An 8,348-nucleotide genomic window follows, 5' to 3' on the forward strand; every position below is an offset into this window, starting at 1 on the left:
GTGGACACATACCCACTTTAGCTCAGTTCTGGGCATCTTTGAAATACCTATACAAACTTGTTCCTACATAGTAACTTGCTTCTTAGAATGAGAATGTGCTTGCTTACAGCCACGTGCTATATGTTCTGAATGCCCGAATTGGGAATCTGTGTCAAAACTTTGTTAGGAATTATGTGATCCTCACTAGCTGGAAGTAAGGGAGATGGGGCATGAAGTTATTTCTAGGAGTTGGAGACATACAACGTTTAGCTCAGTTCTGGGCATCTTTGAAATACCTATACAAACTTGTTCCTACATAGTAACTTGCAACTTTGAATGAGAATGTGCTTGCTTACAGCAACGTGCTATATGTTCTGAATGCCCGAATTGGGAATCGGTGCCAAAACTTTGTTAGGAATTATGTGATCCTTACCAGCTGGAAGTAAGTGAGATGGGGCATGAAGTTATTTCTAGAGGTTGGACACATACCAAGTTTAGCTCAGTTCTGGGCATCTTTGAAATACCTATACAAACTTGTTCCTACATAGTAACATGCAACTTTGAATGAGAATGTGCTTGCTTACAGCAACGTGCTATATGTTCTGAATGCCCGAATTGGGAATCGGTGTCAAAACTTTGTTAGGAATTATGTGATCCTTACCAGCTGGAAGTAAGTGAGATGGGGCATGAAGTTATTTCAAGGAGTTGGAGACATACAACGTTTAGCTCAGTTCTGGGCATCTTTGAAATACCTATACAAAGTTGTTCCTACATAGTAATTTGCAACTTTGAATGAGAATGTGCTTGCTTACAGCAACGTGCTATATGTTCTGAATGTCCGAATTGGGAATCTGTGTCAAAACTTTGTTAGGAATTATGTGATCATTACTAGCTGGAAGTAAGGGAGATGGGGCATGAAGTTATTTCTAGGAGTTGGACACATACCCACTTTAGCTCAGTTCTGGGCATCTTTGAAATACCTATACAAACTTGTTCCTACATAGTAACTTGCTTCTTAGAATGAGAATGTGCTTGCTTACAGCAACGTGCTATATGTTCTGAATGCCCGAATTGGGAATCTGTGTCAAAACTTTGTTAGGAATTATGTGATCCTCACTAGCTGGAAGTAAGGGAGATGGGGCATGAAGTTATTTCTAGGAGTTGCAGACATACAACGTTTAGCTCAGTTCTGGGCATCTTTGAAATACCTATACAAACTTGTTCCTACATAGTAACTTGCAACTTTGAATGAGAATGTGCTTGCTTACAGCAACGTGCTATATGTTCTGAATGCCCGAATTGGGAATCTGTGTCAAAACTTTTTTAGGAATTATGTGATCCTCACTAGCTGGATGTAAGGGAGATGGGGCATGAAGTTATTTCTAGGAGTTGCAGACATACAACGTTTAGCTCAGTTCTGGGCATCTTTGAAATACCTATACAAACTTGTTCCTACATAGTAACTTGCAACTTTGAATCAGAATGTGCTTGCTTACAGCAACGTGCTATATGTTCTGAATGCCCGAATTGGGAATCTGTGTCAAAACTTTGTTAGGAATTATGTGATTCTCACTAGCTGGAAGTAACGGAGATGGGGCATGAAGTTATTTCTAGGAGTTGCAGACATACAACGTTTAGCTCAGTTCTGGGCATCTTTGAAATACCTATACATACTTGTTCCTACATAGTAACTTGCAACTTTGAATCAGAATGTGCTTGCTTACAGCAACGTGCTATATGTTCTGAATGCCCGAATTGGGAATCTGTGTCAAAACTTTGTTAGGAATTACGTGATCCTCACTAGATGGAAGTAAGGGAGATGGGGCATGAAGTTATTTCTAGGAGTTGGAGACATACAACGTTTAGCTCAGTTCTGGGCATCTTTGAAATACCTATACAAACTTGTTCCTACATAGTAACTTGCCACTTTGAATGAGAATGTGCTTGCTTACAGCAACGTGCTATATGTTCTGAATGCCGGAATTGGGAATCTGTGTCAAAACTTTGTTAGGAATTATGTGATCCTCACTAGTTGGAAGTAAGGGAGATGGGGCATGAAGTTATTTCTAGGAGTTGGAGACATACAACGTTTAGCTCAGTTCTGGGCATCTTTGAAATACCTATACAAACTTGTTCCTACATAGTAACTTGCAACTATGAATCAGAATGTTCTTGCTTACAGCAACGTGCTATATGTTCTGAATGCCCGAATTGGAAATCTGGGTCAAAACTTTGTTAGGAATTATGTGATCCTCACTAGCTGGATGTAAGGGAGATGGGGCATGAAGTTATTTCTAGGAGTTGCAGACATACAACGTTTAGCTCAGTTCTGGGCATCTTTGAAATACCTATACAAACTTGTTCCTACATAGTAACTTGCAACTTTGAATGAGAATGTGCTTGCTTACAGCAACGTGCTATATGTTCTGAATGCCCGAATTGGGAATCTGTGTCAAAACTTTGTTAGGAATTATGTGATCCTCACTAGCTGGAAGCAAGGGAGATGGGGCATGAAGTTATTTCTAGGAGTTGCAGACATACAATGTTTAGCTCAGTTCTGGGCATCTTTGAAATACCTATACAAACTTGTTCCTACATAGTAACTTGCAACTTTGAATGAGAATGTGCTTGTTTACAGCAACGTGCTATATGTTCTGAATGCCCGAATTGGGAATCTGGTCAAAACTTTGTTAGGAATTATGTGATCCTCACTAGCTGGAAGTAAGGGAGATGGGGCATGAAGTTATTTCTAGGAGTTGCAGACATACAACGTTTAGCTCAGTTCTGGGCATCTTTGAAATACCTATACAAACTTGTTCCTACATAGTAACTTGCAACTTTTTATGAGAAAGTGCTTGCTTACAGCAACGTGCTATATGTTCTGAATGCCCGAATTGGGAAGCTGTGTGAAAACTTTTTTAGGAAATATGTGATCCTTACTAGCTGGAAGTACGGGAGATGGGGCATGAAGTTATTTCTAGAGGTTGGACACATACCAAGTTTAGCTCAGTTCTGGGCATCTTTGAAATACCTATACAAACTTGTTCCTACATAGTAACTTGCAACTTTGAATGAGAATGTGCTTACTTACAGCAACGTGCTATATGTTCTGAATGTCCGAATTGGGAATCTGTGTCAAATCTTTGTTAGTAATTATGTGATCATTACTAGCTGGAAGTAAGGGAGATGGGGCATGAAGTTATTTCTAGGAGGTGGACTCATACCCACTTTAGCTCAGTTCTGGGCATCTTTGAAATACCTATACAAACTTGTTCCTACATAGTAACTTGCAACTTTGAATGAGAATGTGCTTGCTTACAGCAACGTGCTATATGTTCTATATGCCCGAATTGGGAATCTGTGTCAAAACTTTGTTAGGAATTATGTGATCCTCACTAGCTGGAAGTAAGGGAGTTGGGGCATGAAGTTATTTCTAGGAGTTGCAGACATACAACGTTTAGCTCAGTTCTGGGCATCTTTGAAATACCTATACAAACTTGTTCCTACATAGAAACTTGCAACTTTGAATGAGAATGTGCTTGCTTACAGCAACGTGCTATATGTTCTGAATGCCCGAATTGGGAATCTGTGTCAAAACTTTGTTAGGAATTATGTGATCCTCACTAGCTGGAAGTAAGGGAGATGGGGCATGAAGTTATTTCTAGGAGTTGCAGACATACAACGTTTAGCTCAGTTCTGGGCATCTTTCAAATACCTATACAAACTTGTTGCTACATAGTAACTTGCAACATTGAATCAGAATGTGCTTGCTTACAGCAACGTGCTATATGTTCTGAATGCCCGAATTGGGAATCTGTGTCAAAACTTTCTTAGATATTATGTGATCCTTACTAGATGAAAGTAAGGGAGATGGGGCATGATGTTATTTCTAGGAGTTGGAGACATACAACGTTTAGCTCGGTTCTGGGCATCTTTGAAATACCTATACAAACTTGTTCCTACATAGTAACTTGCAACTTTGAATGAGAATGTGCTTGCTGACAGCAACGTGCTATATGTTCTGAATGCCCGAATTGGGAATCTGTGTCAAAACTTTGTCAGGAATTATGTGATCCTTACTAGCTGGAAGTAAGGGAGATGGGCATGAAGTTATTTCTAGGAGTTGGAGACATACAACGTTTAGCTCAGTTCTGGGCATCTTTGAAATACCTATACAAACTTGTTCCTACATAGTAACTTGGAACTTTGAATGAGAATGTGCTTGCTTACAGCAACGTGCTATATGTTCTGAATGCCCGAATTGGGAATCTGTGTCAAAACTTTGTTAGGAATTATGTGATCCTTACTAGCTGGAAGTAAGGGAGATGGGGCATGAAGTTATTTCTAGGAGGTGGACACATACCCACTTTAGCTCAGTTCTGGGCATCTTTGATATACCTATACAAACCTGTTCCTACATAGTAACTTGCTTCTTAGGATGAGAACGTGCTTGCTTACAGCAACGTGCTATATGTTCTGAATGCCCGAATTGGGAATCTGTGTCAAAACTTTGTTAGGAATTATGTGATCCTCACTAGCTGGAAGTAAGGGAGATGGGGCATGAAGTTATTTCTAGGAGTTGGAGACATACAACGTTTAGCTCAGTTCTGGGCATCTTTGAAATACCTATACAAACTTGTTCCTACATAGTAACTTGCAATTTTGAATGAGAATGTGCTTGCTTACAGCAACGTGGTATATGATCTGAATGCCCGAAATGGGAATCTGTGTCAAAACTTTGTTAGGAATTATGTGATCCTCACTAGCTGGAAGTAAGGGAGATGGGGCATGAAGTTATTTCTAGGAGTTGCAGACATACAACGTTTAGCTCAGTTCTGGGCATCTTTGAAATACCTATACAAACTTGTTGCTACATAGTAACTTGCAACTTTGAATGAGAATGTGCTTGCTTACAGCAACGTGCTATATGTTCTGAATGCCCGAATTGGGAATCTGTGTCAAAACTTTCTTAGATATTATGTGATCCTCACTAGCTGGAAGTAAGGGAGATGGGGCATGAAGTTATTTCTCGGAGTTGGAGACATACAACGTTTAGCTCAGTTCTGGGCATCTTTGAAATACCTATACAAACTTGTTCCTACATAGTAACTTGCAACTTTGAATGAGAATGTGCTTGCTTACAGCAACGTGCTATATGTTCTGAATGCCCGAATTGGGAATCTGTGTCAAAACTTTGTTAGGAATTATGTGATCCTTACTAGCTTGAAGTAAGGGAGTTGGGGCATGAAGTTATTTCTAGAGGTTGGACACATACCAAGTTTAGCTAAGTTCTGGGCATCTTTGAAATACCTATACAAACTTGTTCCTACATAGTAACTTGGAACTTTGAATGAGAATGTGCTTGCTTACAGCAACGTGCTATATGTTCTGAATGCCCGAATTGGGAATCTGTGTCAAAACTTTGTTAGGAATTATGTGATCCTTACTAGCTGGAAGTAAGGGAGATGGGGCATGAAGTTATTTCTAGGAGGTGGACACATACCCACTTTAGCTCAGTTCTGGGCATCTTTGATATACCTATACAAACCTGTTCCTACATAGTAACTTGCTTCTTAGGATGAGAACGTGCTTGCTTACAGCAACGTGCTATATATTCTGAATGCCCGAATTGGGAATCTGTGTCAAAACTTTGTTAGGAATTATGTGATCCTCACTAGCTTGAAGTAAGGGAGATGGGGCATGAAGTTATTTCTAGGAGTTGGAGACATACAACGTTTAGCTCAGTTCTGGGCATCTTTGAAATACCTATACAAACTTGTTCCTACATAGTAACTTGCAATTTTGAATGAGAATGTGCTTGCTTACAGCAACGTGGTATATGTTCTGAATGCCCGAAATGGGAATCTGTGTCAAAACTTTGTTAGGAATTATGTGATCCTCACTAGCTGGAAGTAAGGGAGATGGGGCATGAAGTTATTTCTAGGAGTTGCAGACATACAACGTTTAGCTCAGTTCTGGGCATCTTTGAAATACCTATACAAACTTGTTCCTACATAGTAACTTGCAACTTTGAATGAGAATGTGCTTGCTTACAGCAACGTGCTATATGTTCTGAATGCCCGAATTGGGAATCTGTGTCAAAACTTTGTTAGGAATTATGTGATCCTCACTAGCTGGAAGTAAGGGAGATGGGGCATGAAGTTATTTCTCGGAGTTGGAGACATACAACGTTTAGCTCAGTTCTGGGCATCTTTGAAATACCTATACAAACTTGTTCCTACATAGTAACTTGCTTCTTTCAATGAGAATGTGCTTGCTTACAGCAACGTGCTATATGTTCTGAATGCCCGAATTGGGAATCTGTGTCAAAACTTTGTTAGGAATTATGTGATCCTTACTAGCTTGAAGTAAGGGAGTTGGGGCATGAAGTTATTTCTAGAGGTTGGACACATACCAAGTTTAGCTAAGTTCTGGGCATCTTTGAAATACCTATACAAACTTGTTCCTACATAGTAACTTGCAACTTTGAATGAGAATGTGCTTGCTTACAGCAACGTGCTATATGTTCTGAATGCCCGAATTGGGAATCTGTGTCAAAACTTTGTTAGGAATTATGTGATCCTTACTAGCTGGAAGTAAGGGAGATGGGGCATGAAGTTATTTCTAGGAGTTGGAGACATACCAAGTTAAGCTCAGTTCTGGGCATCTTTGAAATACCTATACAAACTTGTTCCTACATAGTAACTTGCAACTTTGAATGAGAATGTGCTTGCTTACAGCAACGTGCTATATGTTCTGAATGCCCGAATTGGGAATCTGTGTCAAAACTTTGTTAGGAATTATGTGATCCTCACAAGCTGGAAGTAAGGGAGATGGGGCATGAAGTTATTTCTAGGAGTTGGAGACATACATCGTTTAGCTCAGTTCTGGGCATCTTTGAAATACCTATACAAACTTGGTCCTACATAGTAACTTGCAACTTTGAATGAGAATGTGCTTGCTTACAGCAACGTGCTAATGTTCTGAATGCCCGAATTGGGAATCTGTGTCAAAACTTTGTTAGGAATTATGTGATCCTTACTAGCTGGAAGTAAGTGAGATGGGGCATGAAGATATTTCAAGGAGTTGGAGACACACAACGTTTAGCTCAGTTCTGGGCATCTTTGAAATACCTATACAAACTTGTTCCTACATAGTAACTTGCAACTTTGAATGAGAATGTGCTTGCTTACAGCAACGTGCTATATGTTCTAAATGCCCGAATTGGGATTCTGTGTCAAAACTTTGTTAGGAATTATGTGATCATTACTAGCTGGAAGTAAGGGAGATGGGGCATGAAGTTATTTCTAGGAGTTGCAGACATACAACGTTTAGCTCAGTTCTGGGCATCTTTGAAATACCTATACAAACTTGTTCCTACATAGTAACTTGCAACTTTGAATGAGAATGTGCTTGCTTACAGCAACGTGCTATATCTTCTGAATGCCCGAATTGGGAATCTGTGTCAAAACTTTGTTAGGAATTATGTGATCCTCACTAGCTGGAAGTAAGGGAGATGGGGCATGAAGTTATTTCTAGGAGTTGCAGACATACAACGTTTAGCTCAGTTCTGGGCATCTTTGAAATATCTATACAAACTTGTTGCTACATAGTAACTTGCAACATTGAATCATAATGTGCTTGCTTACAGCAACGTGCTATATGTTCTGAATGCCCGAATTGGGAATCTGTGTCAAAACTTTCTTAGATATTATGTGATCCTTACTAGATGAAAGTAAGGGAGATGGGGCATGAAGTTATTTCTAGGAGTTGGAGACATACAACGTTTAGCTCAGTTCTGGGCATCTTTGAAATACCTATACAAACTTGTTCCTACATAGTAACTTGCAACTTTGAATGAGAATGTGCTTGCTTACAGCAACGTGCTATATGTTCTGAATGCCCGAATTGGGAATCTGTGTCAAAACTTTGTTAGGAATTATGTGATCCCTACTAGCTGGAAGTAAGGGAGATGGGCATGAAGTTATTTCTAGGAGTTGGAGACATACAACGTTTAGCTCAGTTCTGGGCATCTTTGAAATACCTATACAAACTTGTTCCTACATAGTAACTTGCAACTTTGAATGAGAATGTGCTTGCTTACAGCAACGTGCTATATGTTCTGAATGCCCGAATTGGGATTCTGTGTCAAAACTTTGTTAGGAATTATGTGATCCTTACTAGCTGGAAGTAAGTGAGATGGGGCATAAAGTTATTTCTAGGAGTTGGACACATACCCACTTTAGCTCAGTTCTGGGCATTTTTGAAATACCTATACAAACTTGTTCCTACATAGTAACTTGCTTCTTAGAATGAGAATGTGCTTGCTTACAGCAACGTGCTATATGTTCTGAATGCCCGAATTGGGA

This window comes from Diceros bicornis, chromosome X, assembly GCF_020826845.1.
Source record: "Diceros bicornis minor isolate mBicDic1 chromosome X, mDicBic1.mat.cur, whole genome shotgun sequence".
Lineage (NCBI taxonomy): Eukaryota > Metazoa > Chordata > Mammalia > Perissodactyla > Rhinocerotidae > Diceros > Diceros bicornis.